This window comes from Euprymna scolopes, chromosome 14, assembly GCF_053919585.1.
Source record: "Euprymna scolopes isolate OS-2025 chromosome 14, ASM5391958v1, whole genome shotgun sequence".
Lineage (NCBI taxonomy): Eukaryota > Metazoa > Mollusca > Cephalopoda > Sepiida > Sepiolidae > Euprymna > Euprymna scolopes.
Window position 1 is genome coordinate 58995596 of NC_136495.1, and position 22415 is coordinate 59018010.

Sequence of the window (22415 nt, forward strand, 5' to 3'; positions counted from 1 at the left end):
CTTGTAGATTTCAGTGCAAATTTCAGAGTTGCTTACAGGTGCTTAAAACGTTCAGTCGTCCGGTTCTATGATTCCATGGTACCGATTCTCTAAATGGTTCGTTGCAAGTGATTTTAGAACACTATCTGCCGGTTCAAATACCATGTCTCAAGGTTGATGTTGTTAGAATGAATCCTTTGAATAACACGAAGTTAGTTCGAATACAGTTTTGTTTTTTGTTTTTTGTTTTTTTTTCTAGAAAGATTGCGGTGTTTTGAATTAGATTTTTCTTTTTTTCTGGAAGATTGTGGTGTTTTAAATTAGATTTTTCTTTCTTTTTTTGTGGACAACAACTAGCGATAAATCTTCGATAACAGACGTTGAAAAATCTAATTTAAACACCGGTTTAAAAATTCGGTTTTCCTCAGTTATGGCCCAAGGAAAGGATTATGTAAAAAATGCGAACAACGGGTTTAATTTAGGAAATATATATTGTAAAAAAAAGTAAATACAAAAGAATATATATATATATATATATATATATATATATATATATATATATATAAGAATCGAATTTAAAAATATCGATTCTTTTTTGGTCTTATGAAGTGTTGTCTCTTAATTGGGACTCCAGTAAAACATAAAGGCACATATGTAACCAATAATGTTTGTATAACAAACAGTCTATATATCAGCTCTGTCGTGCATTGAGCACTCTTTAATAATCACCCGAGTTTCATTGGATTTACATCTAGGAAAACAATCGATACAACTGGCACATCTATTATATATATAAATCCGTAATCCTGTCTGTTTGTTTTTTTGTTTGTTCACAATTTGATTAATATATACAAAAGTTTCCTTACTTTACTCTTTCATTTATTTCTATATATAGCTTCATTCTTGGAAACTAGATACAATAAAAAGATTATGTCATTTGCATATGACATTAAGAAAAATCGATTTTATTAAATAGCGGTATCTTAATTAATGTTTCTAGCGAGAGAATTGTTTTCAGTGTTTTATTTAAAATTGTTTTTAATACATTTTAAACAATAATTATATTGATAACATTTATTTTTGGGGGAATTATTATTTCAACATCGAATTTTTAAAAAACTTTTAGAGTTATTTGCCCCTTAGTATCTTCCAATCATTTCATTTGTTTGTTGTTATTATTCTTTAAACAGCTGTACAGAAATCACAAATTTTACGATGTGACCCATTGTTGTTTAATACTAAAAAAAATAGCATCTACTGCCCCCCTCTGAATTCCACAATTTACACTTTTCTTTCTTTTTTTTCATGTTAATCTCATCGATTATAAACTTTAATTTCTAATTTTAAAAAAAGGTAAATTTTTACGACGTGACTCAGCGACTTTTAACCTCTAAAAAATTAGGACCTACTTTTTTGGGGCCCTAATACGTTTAAACAATCTTTATAAATAATATGAAAGAAGTCATTTCGAAAAAAAAGAAAATTAACATTTTAAAGTGGGGGATCACTTTTCTATATAAATTTAACGTAAAAATGAACACCAATTTTGGCCACAAAGCATTCAACGAGATATATCATCTCTAGCATTTTTTTTTCAAATTTAGCAATCGAGATGGATGGGGCAAAACATGACAAATACAGTTTTTTTGTTTGGTGGGCGTGGGAATTACATTTGAAACATAAAATAATTATAAATTTAATTAATTTTATGACACCATTCTGTACTTTCACCTTACACTTTTATAAACAAAATGAACCCCAACATATGACAAATTCATTTTTGTTATTTTGGAGGGAGATTACATTAGAAGCATAAAATGATGAAAAATTTAATTTAATTGTTTTGAAATTAATTGTTTTGAAATTAATTGTTGATTTTTTTTTAGGAGTTCTATCTACTTGGTTATTTTTATTTATCTATTTATTTTTGCGATCACGCAGGCATTCGCTGTTACCTTTAGTGAAACAAAAGTTCTAATGATTTATTTTTAATTATTTATTTTTAGGGTGGGTATTTATAGTACTCAATATCCGGGAAATAGTTTCTTCTATCTGTATCCATTCTGCCGAAATATCTGGTGGAGAGGGTATCAGGTACTTCTTCTTTTAAGGAACAATTAAAATTACATGTTTTTATCCGTTCTTTTATTTATGGAATTGTTGTGAGGGTATCCATGTTACCCATGATGAAGTGTAGCAGGTGTGTTCCAAACGGAACTGTATGTAAATCCAGGCAACGCTGGGTACTCATGCTAGTATATATATATATATATATATATATATATATATATATATATATATATATATATATATATATATATATATATATATATACTAGCAAAAGTACCCGTCGTTGACTGGGTTCAAAATCAGTCTACAGAAAATGGACTCTGATTTATTAAAGTATGATAGGTTATGAAAAGGAAGGGTTGTAATGAGATAGCTTCGAATTTGGGGGTATCAAAACCAAAGCAAAATATGATGAAAGTAAAAATAAAATAGATAAACCCCATAATTTATTATTATACCATATCTGTTCACACTGAAAAACTTATCACAATATTCTGTGGATCTATATTAAAAAACCTTGTTAAACTTTGTGACATATTTCCATTCTATGGAGGTCAGGCGCGAACGAACACCCCATAATTTTATTATACCATATTTCTTCAAACTGAAACATAATTATCAAAGTATACGTCTGCAGATAGATATGAAAAGTCTTTATTAAAGTCTGTGCCTATTTCCATTCTATGGAGGCCAGGCGCGAACACAGACCCCACAATTTTATTATACCATCCCTATTTAAGTTAAAACATACTTATCAAAGTATTATTATGTACATCTATATCAAAAACACTTGTAAACGTTTTTTTTTTTAATTTTTTAATTTTTATTCCCATACTTTGTGGACCAGGCGCGAACGCAGACCCCACAATTTTAATGAACCACTGTTCTTCCAGATCAAACATACCCATACCTGTGTCTCGATACATCTATCCTTATATGCAATCAGTTTTTTAAAATAGTCAACCATATAGGAGCCTATTCGTGACCAGACACACACACACACACACACACATTCAGCTTTATATTATATATATATATATATATATATATATATATATATATATATATATATATATATATATTCAGCTTTCTTATCAGTTTGTTCTCGCTGGGGATGGGCATTCTTCCAGATGCCAGTCATTCACTCGCTACACTATAAATTTTCAAGCGAAATTTCTTTTTTTTTTAAAGATGTTAACTTCCCTTTAAAGTGTAATATTTTGTATTTTGTTTGCACTCGGTTTACTTGGTATATTTCTAAGTTCTTTTACATAAGTTCGATTTCTCCTATAATTAATGAAAGTATGGAGATCTTTCTAAAACCCAAATATTTTTTTATGTCCATAAAACAATGATATTTCGTAAACTTTTCCCTCTCGGATCAGTTTAACCGAGCATCATTTAGGGGCACTGGTATCTACTAAGATCGCTTTTTTTCTCTTTCTTGTCCCACATCTATGTCAGATTTGATAATAGCTCCGTTTTATAGGTATAGCTGTATAAATTGCATTGTCATGACGAATAGCGCATGACTTTTTTTCCAATTGTTCTTCCTGGTATTTCTTTTTTTCGTGTTCTTTCTTTGAAGATTGTAATGCTGTGTATGGGGCAGCCAAACCAGCTGCCAACATTTCCCTACTTTTTATTGAAACTATCCGAGAGCTCTTTTAATTATCCTCGCTGTCCTCTTAAGTGCAATTGTCTGAAGATGCGGAAAGTTTGTGCAAAGTTTATGCCAAGGGTGCTCAGAGATCTTGGTGCTCTGGTGACTTGCAATGAAAGCTGGATCTACTGCCGTGATTTAGAGACCAACAGACAGAGTTTCCAGTGGAAGCATGCTGGATTTCCTAGAAATAAATACTTAAACCAAGGGAAGATCTGAAAAATCGTGCCTTTCGAAAACTGCGCATGCGCAGTCACACATTATTTTTTGAATTCGTTTAAATAAAAGAATTTTCGACATTATTTCGCTCTCAGTCTCGTGGGATAGTGGATTAGGAGGTTGTGTCCTAAACTATAGTTTCCACGTCTGAGTACACGTAACGGAGGTCTTTTTTTTTTTATTTAAACGGCGTTGTTTTGTAATTTTAAATAAAAATTTCCTTATTTCGATTTGTTTTTATCACAGGTTTTAAAAGAAAGTTTTAACATTTTATCAGGATTAAAGGATTTTTATTTGCCATAAAATTTTTCTTATTTCGAGAGTTACGTAATGTGATTTTATTTTTAACTAATCCTTTTTATAACGCTTATTTCGCTTAAAACAAATTCTACTTTTTATAACTGATCTTTTTTTATATAAAAAAAACAGGATCGTTTTGTAATTTTAAAAACAATTTCCTTATTTCGATTTTTTTCATTAGAGGTTTTAAAAAGGAAGTTTTAACATTTGGGTTACGTAATGTGATTTTTTCTTTTGTTTTCTTTTTTTTTTTAAGGTTATTTCGCTTAAAACAAATTTTACATTTTAAAACTGAATTAGTTTCACTTTGTTTTATACTGCTCCTTTTTCTGCCCGATTACATTTTCCTGTTTTTATCCGTTCTTTTATTTTCGAGTTAGTAGCTGTATCCAAACCCAACTTCATCTCCACCCTGGCAAAGCCGCGTTACCCCACTAGTATATTATATTCGGGATAATCCCTTTGACACAGCGGCTCCTGTTGGATCACGAAGTTGAGCCTGGCCAGTAATAAAATAGGTGACCATTTGATAAGACCATGTACTCTAAAATCTTCCATGCTGCCACTAGATGCTCAATCGTGTTTTTGTCAACCTGAAATAAACAATGTGCTCTTCTATTAATTCTAGTTGTGCGACTACGGCTCCTAAGTTCTACAAGAAGGTTTTCAAGTTAAAAGAAATATATACCTGAAGAAGGCCAGAGGTGCGATCGGCCGAAACTTTGATTCGAATAGTACTTTTAATAATCCTAATAAAAAATTTCAGATGTCACGGTTTACCATCTGAGAAAGGCCGAATGACGACGAGAATAGAAGTTCGCTAAATAAAATAAATAAATATTCAGTTGAGTAGAAATAACGATAGAGAAGAGAGAGGCTAGCAATATCTGTCCTGCGAGAGAAAAGGGTGTCATGAACAGAATAGATCATCCCCAACTAAATTCTGGAGTCAATTTGGAACTTTGTTTGGTAGCGAAGAGAGTTCTGAGCGGTGACCTACAAGTGAAAATGAACACCACCATAGCATCTGGGCTGATGAATCTACCAATTGTCTCTCCCTCTTGGATAGGGTCCAAACAAGAGTATCCAATCTAATACGTCCCGTTTTGTCAACTAAGCTGCAAACCCTGTCGCATCGCCGCAATGTTGCATCCATGTGACTGTTTTATTTATTTCTTTTTTTTTTCATTTTTCTTAAACTTTTTCTTCTAGGGGATGGGACATCCAACTAGATGTCTGACATTTACCCCTATTTTAGTGAGTCCAACCAAGAGATCTTTTCAGGATTCTAGCCGTCCCTTTCAGTGCAATCGTTTGTATTTCACTTGCACTTGGTTCACCGAATATGCTTGCTATGTACTTTTTAAAGTTCTTTTTCATAAGCCCAGTTGCTCCTATGATGACTGGTATAATTGAAACGTCTTTTAATTTCCAATTTCGTTTCATATCATACATAAGTCCTTGATACTTTGTTATCTTTTCCCTCTCAGCTCTGTTAACCCCTGTATCATTGGGTACACTGACCTCTATTACGGTTGCTTTTTTGTTTGCTCTGTCCCAAATCACTATATCTGGTTTAACAGCTGCGTTTTCTAGATATGTAGCAGTAAGTATGGGATGTGCTCTGATGAACTAATTGGACTTGACATACCCGCTAAGCAACAAAATCACCCCCTTCACTCTTAGGGTCGCTAAATACCAAAAAGTCTTCTACTCTAATAGTTTTTTTTCCACTGGCAGCTAGACTTTGGATCTCCCTCTCTGTTACCTGCCTCCATGACTGTACTAATATGCAGAAATTTGAATGTAACGTAAATCAATATCTTGTTTATCTTCCCTAAGCATGGTCCCAAATAGTAGCTCTTTACGTCCAAGGGGCGATTAGCCTTGTTTGAGTAAAAAAATAACTATGGTCTTACTTGTTTTTGTTTTTGTGTTTTTGGAAATAGTGTCGCAAAAGATTAATTTTCCAAACCTAAACCGCATAAACAAGGTTAGATTATTCCTCGCTTAACACAGAATTGACAAAATGTGTAGCTTGTGTCTTTAATAATTCATACAAACAAACAAAAAACATGGGGTTGTGCATATATTATATAAAATGATTACATGGGTTGAGGTATCACCTATATTAAAAAAAAACATAGTTATAGCTGCCTCGTGGATAATTATAGATTGTGTTTCTAGCCAAAAAAAAAAATGTGGCGCAAATAATGAAATTGATTTGGTCTGCGTGTTTTGCGCAAGTTTTGTGATCAAATGAATATCGATGATCAACTCGTCGATAAATATTATTATGCATTCATGATAACAACGGCAGGAATGATTTTGGCTGGAAAATTTATATATTTCTCAGACGCACACAATTTTAACATCAATGACGGGTGTGTTAATATTTTCATAGATATTTCTTTATTCGGTTTCAGGTGAATATATATCACTTACTAATCGATTGTCGACAAGCATTTATATATGAGTGATTTTTCATAGCATTTAGGTGAAAATATATATGAGGTCCTGTGCCAGGGTCATGTTTGGGTCACGAGACAAAATGTTGCGCAATATTCCGCGCAGGTAACTTGGGGTGGATAACTAGGTTTCACGGCACAATATTTAGCCACCGCTACGATACGACGATTGGTTGCTCTGTTGGTTTTGTTTGGTTGTTTTTTACGGCATATCAACCCTTTTTCATGTTATTTCATGCCGAATCCGGTGATTTTGAAGAAAAGGTTTTTGATAGAGTATATTTGATTTTTGCTTTTTTTTTTTTTCAAATCAGTTTCTTTTAATCCATAGTTGGGACCCTAACAGGTACTACCACTCCGGGTAAGAGTGGACCTGGGAGCAATGGTAATTAAGGGGTGGTTCCACGCTCCCCAAAGCCCGATAGCTGGGGCCTCACCATCGAATATACAGTATCGGCCATAATATAAGGAACGGAAAAAATTTACAATTATTCATGTATATTTAAAAAATTAGTGCATGGATTTTTCTGAAATACTCAGAATAAACAAATAGAACCAATGTGTATAAACTAGTACCAAAAAAAAACTACGATTCAATATTGAGAAATATTTTAGTTTAAAATTATATCTGTGGATTTATCCTGGCCAAAAGTTAAGGAACGAAATAGAAAATTTATTTTTAAGAGACTAAAATTTACATAAAAATAGTTAGTTTTTAATATTGGAACTGCTGATTGCAGCACAACAAAGAAAAATGGCGTCATCGACTCGCAAAACTCTGTCTCTCAACGAAAAAATTAATTTTAGACAAAATTACAAAGAAAAGAAATCAATTTCAACAATTTCTAATATCGTTCGAAGATCAAAAAGTGTTGTTCATCATGTGATAGCTCGATATAAGAATAAAATACATTAGAAGCATCCCCTAAATCCGGCAGACCCCCTAAAACGTCTCAAAGAGAAGATAGGATTATGGTAAGGCAGGCTCTTAGTGACCGATTCAAATCCGCAACATCAATTTCTCGTGATTTTAATGAACATACTGGGAAAAATATATCTAGAAAAACTGTTTCTCGACGGTTAGCAGCTGCCGGATTGCATGCCAGAGTGCCAGTATCTAAACCTTTTGATCTCCAAGAAGAACAAAAATAGCCGTTTGAAGTTTGCCCATGAGCATGTCGTCTGGACTGCTGAACAACGGGCTAAGGTTGACTTCAGCGATGAATCCAAGTTCAATTTGTTTGGATCTGATGGAAAGAAGCATGTACGGCGTAAAGCAGGTGAACGATTATCCTCCAAATGTGTTAAAAACACTTAAATTCGGAGGGGGAAGTGTAATGGTGTGGGGTATGATATCCTCGGAAGGAGTTTGCCCTCTAGTTCGAATCTATGGTAGGGTTAATGCGGAGACTTATAAGCAGTTCCTTCAACAACATGTCATTGAGAGCTTACGCCTTTCACCTAATCAGCCAAGCATTTTTATGCAAGATAACGCCCCTTGCCATAAAGCTAAAAAAAGTGATAAGTTACCTCGAGGAAGAAGAAATAAGAGTAATGGACTGGCCAGCGCAGAGTCCGGATCTGAATCCGATAGAAAATGTTTGGAAAATGATTGGAGAAAGAGCACAGACGAGGAATCCCCAAAATCAAAATCATTTGTGGGATTTATTGAAGGAAGAGTGGGAAAAGATAAATCCTGAATTTTGCAAGAAACTAATCCAGTCTTGTGGTCAAAGATGCAGTGAGGTCATAAAGAATAAAGGGATGTTAACTAAATATTGAATGAATTTATTTTTTAAAACATTTGCATTAAAAAAAACATAAAGTTTCTATTTCGTTCCTTAACTTTTGGCCAGGATAAATCCACAGATATAATTTTAAACTAAAATATTTCTCAATATTGAATCGTAATTTTATTTTATTTTATTTTATTTTTTTGGTACTAGTTTATACACATTGGTTCTATTTGTTTATTCTGAGTATTTCAGAAAAACCCATGCTCTAATTTTTTAAATATACATGAATAATTGTAAATTTTTTCCGTTCCTTATATTATGGCCGATACTGTAGTTTAAAGTTAAATCCAGGACCCTGTTGCTCTGTTGGATGTTCACGCAACAAGTAAGATCTGTCAGCAACATCAAAAGTAGAAAACCCCACTGTGCATAATAGCAAATTTTTATTGGGACATTGGTGTGCAACAAGAATAAAAAGAACTCTCAGCGTAAATACCCCCGACAAACCCGACAAGCAGCAATATCCCACCACTACACAGTAGAGATCCCTAGGTGTAAGAAAGCCTTCTACTCTAATTGTTTTTTCCCCCAGAACTGCTAGACTTTGGAACTCCCTTCAGAGTTCCTGTTTTCTCAAATGTACTGACATGCAGAAGTTCAAGTGTAATGTGAACAGACATCTTGCTACTCAACTCCCTACATAGTATCACTGCAACTTATGTCCCCGATGGAACCCCCCTACATAAAGTGGCACTGTGGAGTGAAAATGATATTAAAAAAAAATAAAAAATAAAAATAAACTATGTTATGTTTGTCGAGGAGAAAGGACAAGTTGAATAATTGACTGGTGTTAATTCTTGATCGTAGAACTTTAAAATTAACTTCGTGCTTTTGTCCTTTAAACAATAAAAAAATTGTTTTAATTTCTGTTTTTGTTCTTCTTTCAAACTGTCTCTCAGATTGATCGGTTGTCTTCTGGTGTAATTCTCCAAGTGTCAGTTTTTTTTTATTAAGAACTCTTATTTTAGACGAGTTTTGTGATTCGCTAATCTCTTATGATTGGTTAGCCAATGGGAGAATTTGTTTCACCCAAGAGATTAGACCTGGAACCAACTCGCAATATCTAGAATGCTTGTTTTTTTTTCTAAAATAATACAACCTCATACTAATATTTCTGTTCTTTGTCGTTGACAGATAAGTAATTTTTTCAAACTTGTCCTGACTATTGTGACCTTTTGAATTTGCCAACATAAATTGTTTCCTAGAAATCATTACTCAGATTTTTGTTATACACAAGTCTTTCTCAATTCAACCTGAATAATATAACCTTTCAAAATTTTGTTTGAGTATTTCTCCTGCAGCTGTTTGCTTGACACTTTCAAAATTACATTTTCAAATTCAAAAGTGATGTCTCGGCTTGCAATTCAATTACAGAACATATGACCTTTTTTAATTAAATAGTTGATTAAATAAAAAATTGACAATATTTTTTCCTAAGAATATGTTCATTCCAACTTCTTTTCATCAATTATTTCATAATTATTTGAACTCAATTAACCAATTAATACTGCAACATTAACATTTCCTCGTTTTGTAATGCAAACCATACAGTTATACACTATCTGCATTGAAATGCAAAATATGTGATATCAATTTTATACAAAACCCAGTATAAGAAACAAACAGTACACGCTTAAATTTACATGAAATATGTTTGATAGCATTCATAATAAAATCCTAATAAAATGGTTATATAACAAAATTAAATTTTGAACGTCTTCTTTTATATTTTTCATGAACTTCCATCCATCCATAGCCCTTGGGGAGCATAGGCCATCTACAACTTTTGTAGATGTCTTCTAGCGAGGAGTTCTTTTTACAGGGTGAGGGTGCTTGCCCCACGCCCAACCTTCCCAGAAGGTACATACAGCGCCTATCTTTCCCAAATGGTCACCCATCTGGTACTGGCCAGGCTCAACATTGCTTAACTTCGGTGATCTGGCGTGTCAACGTGATTGTGCCTTACATACATGAACTTATTCAAATAAACACATTCTGATCTGGGAAAGTCCCATAGATCAAGTCGGGGTTATATAAACCATCGCAATGGCTATAATAAAAACCAATGTGTATGTATTTGTATATAATAACTCTATGTATTTTCATACATGTTACACAAAATTAGCGAGTAAAACATATGCTTTTTTTTCTATCCATCAGATAAAACAAATTCAGGTGAGGGAGCGAGAAAGCAAATAGCAAATCACACAACAACACCATGCTTTCTCCGGCGTCTTATATACGCCAAACTTTTGCAAATAAAAAAAACTTTGTACCAAATTACACTCTTTGCAATCCTGGCCGCCTACCGCTTAAATTTCATTCCTAAGGCGCTAAACCGTTTAAGTGGCGTCCATATATCGGTCCAGTATGTTGCCAAACTTATCGAGAACCGAGGGAAGTGCCAGCGAGATGAATGACTCAGATAACATTCCGATATTAGTACTTAAAAAGTTGCGGCCTGAAATATCTGACATTTTTACAATCTGTTCAATGTTTGAAGCGAAAATGTTTCTCATCACCTTGGAAAACTCCTTCAGCCGGCTCAATTTTCAAAAATGCTGGAGATCGGTCTTCTCTGTGTCATGAGTAAGTTGTTTGAATCTGTGATAAATCAACAAGTCGTCGACCACATTTACAAAAACAATCTACTCATTGACAAGCAATATAGATTTCATCCTGGAAGATCAAATGCAGAAGTGCTGATTATAACATTGCACAGAAGCTGCGAATCAATTAATGGAGGATTTATCCATAGAGCAATAGCTCTTGGCATATAAAAGGTATTTAACATGGCTTGGCAGAAAGGTTTGCTTCGCAATTTATCTATAGAATATCTAGAAACGTCATCTCAATCATCGATATCTTTCTTAAAAAATACGTTGCTAGTTTTTTTTTCTGTTCTTTGTCATTATATCCAATGAAGTGCTCGATTTGGATCCCATTTTGGGGTATTCGTGTGAAATATTCACAGCAAGAACTCGTCCTGTTACCACTGTTGCAAATAACTGTCCTTTCTTCCCTTCTATGCCTAACGCTTAACGGTATTTTCATGCAGATATGTTTTTGAAGAACTTTCCATCTGTGGAACCCATTATCACGGGACTGCGCCAAAAATTATGAAGAAATCTTGGTAAAATTATTTATTACAATGGAAGTTCATAACAATTAAACGACGGTTACTCGGATGTAAGCGTGAAAAACAAAATAAATCACACACACGCTATCCTATTATTATATAGATAATAATATCACGAATAAAGGATTTTAAATAAATGTTCTTACCCTCATCAATAATAAAAGAGATGTAATTTGTCAACAGAATTGCTTGGCAACGTTAATGCAGACAAATCGCGCATATTTGTTCATGTTCTCTGACTTGGGATTTCGTTTTATTAGCGAAATGATTACGACACCAACGCAGTTTGGGAGCAAACAAACCGTTCTCTTTCAATTAGACGTCATACAGTCCGCCAGCAAATATATTGGCCCTACCTGCTAATAATACGAAAATCGCCATTGAAACGGACACGGGCAACGTTTTTATTTTCTTATCTTAGGCGATCGCGAGAGATATTAAACATTTTTGAATCATTGAACCATAACACTAAAGATAAATTAACCCGATCGTATTTGATTATGCGATATTATTTACTTTCGCACAATTTTCAAAGAAAACTCATTTCAAACAGCAGAGATAACATTTACATTATTATCATGATCCGGGCTCTTTGTTGTCATCTTGTTTATCGCTATGATCAAATCGACTCAGTCGTCGTACTCTCTGATCGTTTTTTTTTTTTTTTTTTTTTTTTTGAGGAGGGGGATGTTTTTGACGGAATGCCAATCTTTCCTGGAATTTTTAACTTACTCCTTTATTTCATTCAATTATTGAAACGGGCTGATCTCACCTGACTTTATTCCATCCTCCCTTGGAAATCCGGATTAGAAAATTTACTTATAACTATGAATAGCCTTTAACCATTTATCCACTATGCTTATATGTCCATTAATAACATCCGGGGTGATTTTCAAGGATTTACAAGACTGAACAGGACTGTTTTTGTTATGACGAACAAATATATAACATACAAAAAGGATGTAATGCCCGGGAGGGTAGTCTTATGAAAACAAATGAGATTCTATAGTGTCCCGAATGGAAGAAAGAATGTCTGGGAGGATAGTTTCATGGAAACGGAACAAATACTACACTACCCCCCACCACCAAGAAAAGGCTAACATAATCCCTGAAGGTATGATATCGTAACTACAGAACAGATACTACACCTCCATAAAAAATAAGGTAGTAATGCCTGCGATTACGATATCATGACGAATTAAAATATACGACGTTGCTTCAAAAAGAGAACGTAAGTCCTAGTAACGTGGTAAAAATGACAACAGATACTACACTAACCTTTTTAATTGAGGAAACTGCATTAAACATCAACATACAGTTAATTTCTTTCAGTATTGACAGACTATGGATACCCATTGCAAGGGTGCTTGCGCGTGGAAGTTTTGTGGTAAAACTTGTGCAATCACCAACCACATCTCTGCTGAGTCGGTGTTTTTACATACCAGTAGCAAGTGATGGTTCATGACGACTGGAAACAATGCCGAGATAAGCGGAGAGCACATACAGCACCTAGAATTCCCAAATGGTCACTAATCTGGCACTAGCCAGGCCCAATGTTGCTTAACTTCGGTGATCTGACGAGAACCGGTGTGTTAACGTGATGATGTCATAACATAGTATGGTTTCAGACAGATAAAAACTCATTATTAATAGAAGTAATAATATACTTTAGAGTTCAGACAGACTGATACCAAATCTCCATTAGTAATAGATGCGTCAGAATCGTATTATTTTCGCAACGTTTCGCTCTGTGTAACCTACGATCATCTTCAGGTGTATCTTACCATAGTCGGTAATTTTAAAATTACGGCTCTTAATTTTATCCACTATTTTCATTGTAACTTTTCTTTTAGACAGGTGTGCGTCATTTTTCATTTCTTTAAGTTTCTTTACCAGAGATTAAGCTCACAAAATTTGGGTAGAATTTATGCTAGAAGGTCTCTGAATCAATATATTTATTTCTTACGTTTTGTGTCGAGGAGAATCTGGTAGTCTAGTATACTTATTGACATATTCATATTGAATTGTTGTTTGCTAGTATTATTACAATTATTAAATCCTCTCTGGGGTAATACAAACATTCTTACTAAATTATTGATTTCTATCGTTTCTATGTGTGTGTTTTTACCTGGCACGGCTATAGTAGGCGTTATTCGTACCAATAGGGGACACGTCCTCGGCAATCAGTTCGACAGTGAATTTGTTTCTGTCTGCCTGAGGTTTGGTTCTATTCATTCCTATAACACCCACCCTCCCAGGCTTTACCTTCTCATTGAAAAATGGTAAGTTTTTTGCTAATCGCGAGACCAAGTGCAAATCAGGCATTTTTGTATGATAATTTACATTTCCGTAAAATCAGCAAAATCAATGTTTACAAAATGAATTTAAAAAAAAAAAAACAGAAATCTACAAAAATCGGAAAGAAATTTTGATTTGCACATATGTTCGCGGTTGATTAATTTACCTTGTCACTGTTGTGACAAAAAACAAAAAAAATGATGAAATATGACAATTCCTTTGAGTACCAGCCGCTTCAATTTACCCGAAAAGTTATTAGAGTAAAAAATATGTGAGGAAAACATTTTTTTAATATAGAGTGATTTTTTTTATTAATATACGTATTTTATTACCAATACATACCCCCCACATATATATATATATATATATATATATATATATATATATATATATATATATATATATATATATATATATATATATATTTAAAAGGGTGTAGCCATCAACAATTGTGGGTTTTTCAGCCTTTTATTATATTTTTATTTTAAAATATAAAATATGATAAAAGGCTGAACTCCACCCCCCACAATTGATTGATGGCTACACTCTTTTAAATATACATTTTTTCTCTCGTTGAAACTGCACAATCATCACTTTAAATATATATATATATATATATATATATATATATATATATATATATATATTACACTTTTGAAATAAAGTTTTCCGATTTTGTATTCAAATATAATATAACATAACGTTAATTTAGATAGCTGGGTAGTCCAATACTAAAGATATATGTTGTATATACGATGCTAGTTTTGAATAAACTGAAGTCTGCTTTGTACAGGGATACTGTAATATAAAGTTAATATAGAAAATAATGCAATGTTATACATTAAAATATTTATAGCTAGAAAAACTAGCGCTTCCCTGCTGAAGTATGGCACAAAGCCAGAACAGAATAGGTAAAGGTTCTTCCCTCGAAAACAAATTAAACTACGTGTTAAGTAGTAGTCACTATCAGATTAGAAAATAGCGGGCATCTGACTTCCATTGTCCGCCAGGAGCAGCTAGCAGAAAGAAGCCACTGACTGTTGGTTAATTGTTAATGCTTAATGATTAGTGCTAGTTTGGGGCTACCTTTACAACCTTAAACTTAATTCTCGGCATACAGTGTCGGTCACTGGCAGCCATGAGCATTATCGGCTGTTATGATACTGCTTCTAAGTTAAGTTAATGCGGTTATTTGCGTTTACTACAATTATCGATCTTGACCAGTGTCGGGCTCCATTGGACTGCTCTGAAATGAAATCAAATATAGTTACTGACACTTCTTGAGAGGGCCAAGTGATATACTTCCAATGTCGGGCACTGTCATCCCGTGACGGACATCGTCATTTTAAGGTAATTACTGTCACTTTATGTCAGAAGTGGTCGCTTGTCGACACTGACGGACACTGACAAGCACTGGCGGTCACTGGCGGTCCACTGGCGTTTTTAGGCTGTTACTGCTTTATGAAAGAATACATATTTTTAGATGTGTCCCAATTCAATTTATGGAGACTGGAACTGACAGCTGATGGACAACACATAACAGAAATTAACATAAAGAGGCAACTTCCAAGGAGATTCACTATCAACATTGCTGTTCATCATAGTCAAGATGCCCCTGAACAATATACTGAGAAATTGCCAAGCTGGATATAAGTTCTCTAATACAGAGGAAAAAAATGAACTACCTAATGTACATGGACGACCTGAAATGTTTTGCAAGGAACGAAAATGAAATAGAGACACTAATAAACACTATCATGATCTTCAACCAAGATATCCAAATGGAATTTGGTATGGAAAAGTGCACACTACTAGTTATTAAAAAGGGAAAACTGGAGATAACAAAAGAACTACCCGACCAAACTGATTGGGGCTCTAGGGGAACAAGACACTTATAAATACTTGTGAGTTCTGGAAGCAGACACCACCAAAGCCACAGAAATGAATAAGAGAATTGGAAAGGAATACCTCAAGGGAACAAGAAAACTTCTAGAAACAAAATTATAAAGCAGAAACCTAATAAAAAGTATGAATATATGGGCAGCATCACTAGTAAGATACGCAGGACCATTAATAGGATGGACTAAAGAAGAACTGAAACAGCTCGATCAGAAGACCAGGAAACTCATGACCTTGCACAATGCACTATACCCAAAGGATGATGTTGACCGACTCTACGTGAAAAGAAAAGAAGGCGGGAGAGTTTGTATACAAGCAAGACTGTGTGTATGACACAAGAAAAGAATTAGAAAGGTGCATAACGCAAAACACGGAAAGGAAAATCGTAGCAGCGTGAGATACTGAAAAACCGACAAAACAGAAAACAGAGAGATAAAGGATAAGACGAGAAAAGAAAAATGGGAAGAGAAACAACTACATGGAAGGTTCCTAAAGATGACAAAAGACTTGGATATGGATGCGAAAATGACACCTAAGCTGAGAAACTGAAACCCTGATAATTGCAACACAAGATAACTCGATAAGTAAAGATCGACAAAACACAAGAAAGCAGTAAACTGTGAACAAAGAGACGAAACGATACACCATATAGTAAGTGAATGCAGTAAACTGGTCTAAAAGGAATACAAGAACAGACACGACCAAGTGGGGAGGGCAGCACACTGGGAATTATGCAAACAACTACATCTCAAACGCACAGACAAATGGTACAAGTGTTGTATTGGGAATCCCAGCTTAAATGCTATATAGGTAGTTTTAAGAAATAGAAGTTATATAAGCATTTCGGGTTTCCCATCAGTGATTTAGCAGGGTAAGCGAAGGTTAGATTTTACACCCATCAAATTCAATCACCTTTAATAACCTAGATAGAATGCACCGGAAATTAGGGGTGACGTGAACCGGAAATTAGGGATGAAACTGAATTGTGGTCAGGCTTCCGGTTGATGACGACATCAGAGAATTGGCTTTGGCCTGCAGATGGAACAGACAGGAGATTAGGGTCTCTCCGCGGCAACCAGGGTTCAGATAGGCTTGCCTTTTAATAAAAGAATTAAAACTTCAAAATCCATCTTGTGTTATCAATGCGTCTGTCTGCAGCAGTGACCACTCCCCACGAGATGGCAGACCAGCGTCCAAGAAGATATACGCTGGAGAAGGCAAGCAGGTATGTACGATTATGTATTTGCACGTACACGTCGAGACCTTTCTAGGCAAGAAATAAGAGCATACACACACCCATATAAGTAAGAACTTTGATAAGAACACAGACACTTAAAAGTACCCGTAAAAGAAACAGTAAAAAGAAAACGAAGTAATAAGTAAAAGTAAACGAACAAATAAATAAATAGAAGAAGGACGCAAACACCATTTCGGAACACAAGCATAAGCCGGCAACACGAGAATCACAAAATCTTATGCAAAATGGGCATACAGACTGATAAACCCATCCTAGCAAGAACACCGGATGTCGTAATAATTAACAAGAAAGAAAAGTCCTGTCAAATCGTAGACTTTGATCTGTTATGGCTTGCAATAAGCCACAAAGAAAACAGAACAACGTAAAAAGGTTACAACTGAAAAGAGTAGTAAACGTCAACGAGCAGGTGAGAGTCGCTCTGGTGTTTATTCCACACGTGGAATCAAAAGGTCTATGGTTTATATAATGGATATAACAGTCCATTTAGAGGGTGATTCCCCCACAACATCCCCTCCCAAGCTGATTTCCGCGGTTGTGAAAATCAGTATTTCTTCCTTTTGGGGCAGACCACCAAGGGGTCTGTGCGCTTCCTCTTTCTGCCGGAGCGTCTCTGTTCTGACATCCCTTTTGGAGGGTCTATGTCAAAACAGTCATAAACAGTTTCAATCGCCTCACTGCCGTCCTCCGGTGGTTCGTCTTGATCCTCGTAGAAGCGTTTCCTGATTTGGTTCAGGTGCATTTTATGTTGGAACTTTGGGCCCTGAATGTAACATGGCCGATTCTTCGTAAGACCGTGCCCCGTTCCCAAAAAGAAACGTTATTTCTAAAATGTCTAAAATATACGTTATCTCCCTTGTTAAACCGTTTCGTTGACATTGTAGAGGTTTTGTTGTGTACTATGTGTTTGGGTAGCAGTTTATCAAATACGGGTTTTATTTTCCGTCCAAACATGATTTCTGCTGGGGATACCGCATTTGGTTTGTTCGGATTTCTCGTGATTCTGTTATCCTACAGAAATTGCTGAAGAGCCTTTTCTGTCGGTGTACCGGACGCCTTTTTTAATGCCCGGCCTGGCCGTTGCTTCTGGCGTGGTACTGGGGTGTCGTAATATGCTTGACTTGATACGTCTCGCAGAATTCTCAGAACTCTGTCGAGATGAACTGTGTAGCGTTGTCGCTAACCAACCCCAAACCGAGCAAACAATTCCAATAAAAAATTTGTCGTTGTTGCCGTGGTCGGTTTTTTGCAACTTAGTACCTCTGGCCATTAAGAGTAAGAGTCAACTACTATCAGGTAGTAAAAATCTTCCACAGGTCCCGCACAATCGATGTGAATCCTCGACCATGGTTGTTCAGCCTTAGGCGAAAGTTTATATGTTATCGGTGGTGCTTTTGCAGCCAAAGCACAGCCTTTGCATCTTTTCACCATGTCGGTAATATCTTGGTCCATAGCTGACCAATAAACATTGGCCTTCAGGCCCAGATTAAAGTGTAGTATCTGTTCTGACAGATACTGCAAGCAAAGATCCTATGTGGGGGCGACCCCACAGATAAGACCTTGGTCAATGTAGGAGAACCCCTTCATACCAATTGTCACTATCCAGCTCCCCTATTCTCCGGGGAGTTGGTCCTCATTTCCCCATTCACTCCTCACATTAAAAATCGGCCTTGTGCCTAATTTGCTCGGTGGGGGAGCAAATAAATACTATCTGTTCAATCGATGTGAATCCTCGACCATGGTTGTTCAGCCTTAGGCGAAGGTTTATATGTTATCGGTGGTGCTGCAAGCAAAGACCAGTGCCCTTGTGGCAATCTTCTGGTCCATGTAGGGGCAACCCTACTTGGGCCAGCTGGCAAATCACTATCCACCTCCCATTTCCCACCTCTCGGGAGCTAGTCCCTTTTTCCCTTCCCCCTCCCCTTCACTCCTCACATTAAAATTCGGCCTTGTGCCTAATTTGCTCGGTGGAGGAGCAAATAAATACCCTCTGTTCCGGCAGATACTGCAAGCAAATACCATATGTGATGGAAACCCCACACATAAGACCTTGGTCAATGTAGGGGCAACCCTTCATACCAATTGTCACTATCCAGCTCCCCTACTCCCCGGGGAGTTGGTCCCCATTTCCCCTTCACTCCTCACTTTAAAAATCGGCCTTGTGCCTAATTAGCTCAGTGGGGGAGCAAATAAATACATCAAAGTGTAGTATCTGTTCTTCAAATGCTGCACTTAAATTTCTTGCTCTCTGTCAGTGAAGGAGAAATCCTTCACGACTGAGACAATTTTTATTTTTGTTCCTTTTCTCCACATTAAAAAAACGACCCTGGTGTCTAACTCTGTCCCGTGGGGAGGCATTGTAAATAGGAACAAACCTTCTCATTAGGCTTTACATTCTTTTTTGAAAGGTTTGGAGGATGACAACCCTTTCACCATATAACAGTATTTCGTCGCAACCAGAAAAAATGTCTGAACTGATGTCACCCAGTGCTAATTTCTGCTTCGTGGTTTGAATGAAATTGTCATTTAGGGATTCTGACTTAATTTCCTGAAGTGTGACCGGCAGTTCGCGGATAATATTGTTTATCATGGTTTTTACATCACTATTAATACGTAGTGCCGCAATTACTGAATCTTCAAGAGGTTCCATTTTGGCAGGAATCAGTCTCGATAGACCGTCTGCATGGGCTAGTTGTTTTGAGGGGGAGAAATTGAATTGCAAAATTATAGTTCAGCAGAATAGTTTCCCATCTTAATAGTCGGCTCGCAGTAAATGTTGGAAGTCCCTTTTTTTTATCCAAAAATGGATATCAACGGCTTATGGTTGGTTTGTAGAAAAAAATGTCTTCCATGCAAGAACCGGTGGAATTTTGAAACTGCTAATATAATTCCTAGGGCCTCTTTCTCGATCTGAGAATAATTCTTTTCCACTGGCAAGAGAGTCCGTGATGCGAAAGCAATAGGCTGTTTCGAGCCATCGATGTAGCATGCACGCACCAACGCCATATTGACTAGTGTCGCTAGCTACCCAACTGCGGGTTGAAATGCGCAACTTGGATTTGCTTATTGAGACCAACTGCTATAAAATATACAAATGCCTCTTTCGAATGACACATGAAACTAGAGAAATGCTTAATCGCCGACTTTGTATGTACATACAATATTATTTCCTTATATACCAAATCGGATGGAAAGGTCTAAACACTTTGTTTCTCAATGTACTCTTACTCGTAGTGGTAATAACTGTTGAAATAGCATATGTGGGCTGATAAGCTATCCGACTTGGGTGTGACATGAAATAGCATAATTCGGCGAAGTTCACAAACATTTCTGGAAGAGTTTACATGTCTGGAAAACTTGTTGCCTAAGTAGTAGGCATTCCCTTTATAGCGTGGTCATTTTTATTCACTAGGAAACTATGAAACAATATAGTGTTTACTGTTCAATCCCAGTGCTGATAAAGGGGCTTTATTTGAATAAAATTTTGTATCGTCTCAGAAACGATCGTACACAGATTGGTTGTTCATGTTGAATTTTTGGAGCCTAAGTAAATGATTTTTCCATATTTGATATTAACTTATACACACAAACACACACACACACACACACACACACATATATATATATATATATATATATATATATATATATATATATTATATATATATATATATATATACTAATGTTGCCCTGTCGTACAAAACGCTTAAATATGATATTTTTATTTATGCAGATTGCATACGTATTATTGAACAATCAATCCCCTGTTGAATATTATATTTTACTAGGAATAATTTGCCCGGTGGACTAATTCGCAAGAAAAAAAAAAGAAAAAGAAATAATAATAATAATAATAATAATAATAATAATAATAATAATAATAATAATAATAATGTTGTTCGTCAAATTCCGTCTGTGTTTGTTTACAATATCACGTCAGCTGATATTTGGGTTTTACGATATTAAAAATAGTCTTGCTTTTCTTATAGATAAAAAAAGAAGAATTTTTACAGGGGAATACTTTACTTTACACCGACCAAGGTTACATCGGTGTAACGTAAAATATTCATCTGTAAAAATTATTTTTTATTTATAAACACTATTTTTAAGATCGGATTTTTTTTTTCGATTTCCGATACTTATAGGATGAATTTCTATACAAAACATATCTAAGAACACTGCCAGAGATATAAATTACCTTTGTGTGATATTCGCAAAAGATAGGCTCAGCCGTTTCGAAATCTATAAAGAAGTAACTCTCTCTCTCTCTCTCTCTCTCTCTCTCTCTCTCTCTCTCTATCTATCTATCTCTCTCTCTCTCTCTCACACACACACACACACACAGAGAAAAAGTGACGTTTATATGATAGTAGAGATATCATTGTATATTACTGCATGGACAATCAAATATTAGAAATACAAAGCATGGAAAACAAGTTATTTGTTGTATGTAATTTGATTTAGGTTTTAGATTTTGCACGCCCAGTGGGAAAATAATCCAAAAGGCTCTGCTAGAGGTTAATTTTATGCGGTCGTTGAATCAAAAAAAGACAAAACCTTTGTATCCTCTATAATCTAAGGGAACAGGCTATATGCACGCTTTTTCCCAGGTGGCTGGGTTATTTGAACGTATAATCTTTTAGGGTTTCCATACTTGACCTGTGCGGAACTAATAGGAGGTCGTAGGCTGCGAAATGCTGATAGATCGCAGTTGGGTTTAATCGATTATCTCTAGTCACATGAACCGGACATGTGCAAATGTTGATTTGCTTCGAGAAAGACACTCCATAAACAAAAACGTTAGAAAAGTAATTCTACTGCGTTTCGGAAATTTTGAGATGAGGATTGCTTTGTATTTTTTTTTGAAACTATAGTTCTCATTTTATGTGATATTCGCAAAACGTTTCAGCTTTATGTGGCTGACTGTTACTGACATCTGTCGAACTTTATAATATGAATATTTAACATTAATAAGAGAATCGTAAACTTTTCATCCAGCCACGATATATTCCTACAGACAATAGCAGACAATAAAGAACCCCGCGAAAGCGACTTTAAACACAAAGTCCAATACAAAAGTCGAATAGACACAATGGCAAAGAAACATTATCTTGTTCACCCACATAAAATATAACATAAACAAATACTTCCTCACCTTACTAGACAAACATCCAATAAACGCCATAAATTGCTTAATATAAACACAATTAAAAGTAACTATTCCTGCTGTCTCTCTGCAATGTTCATGAATTGCCCAAAATACACAATTATCAATCCGCATAGGCCCCAACTATTCATGCAGAACAGGTGAATTTTTTCTCAAGGGATA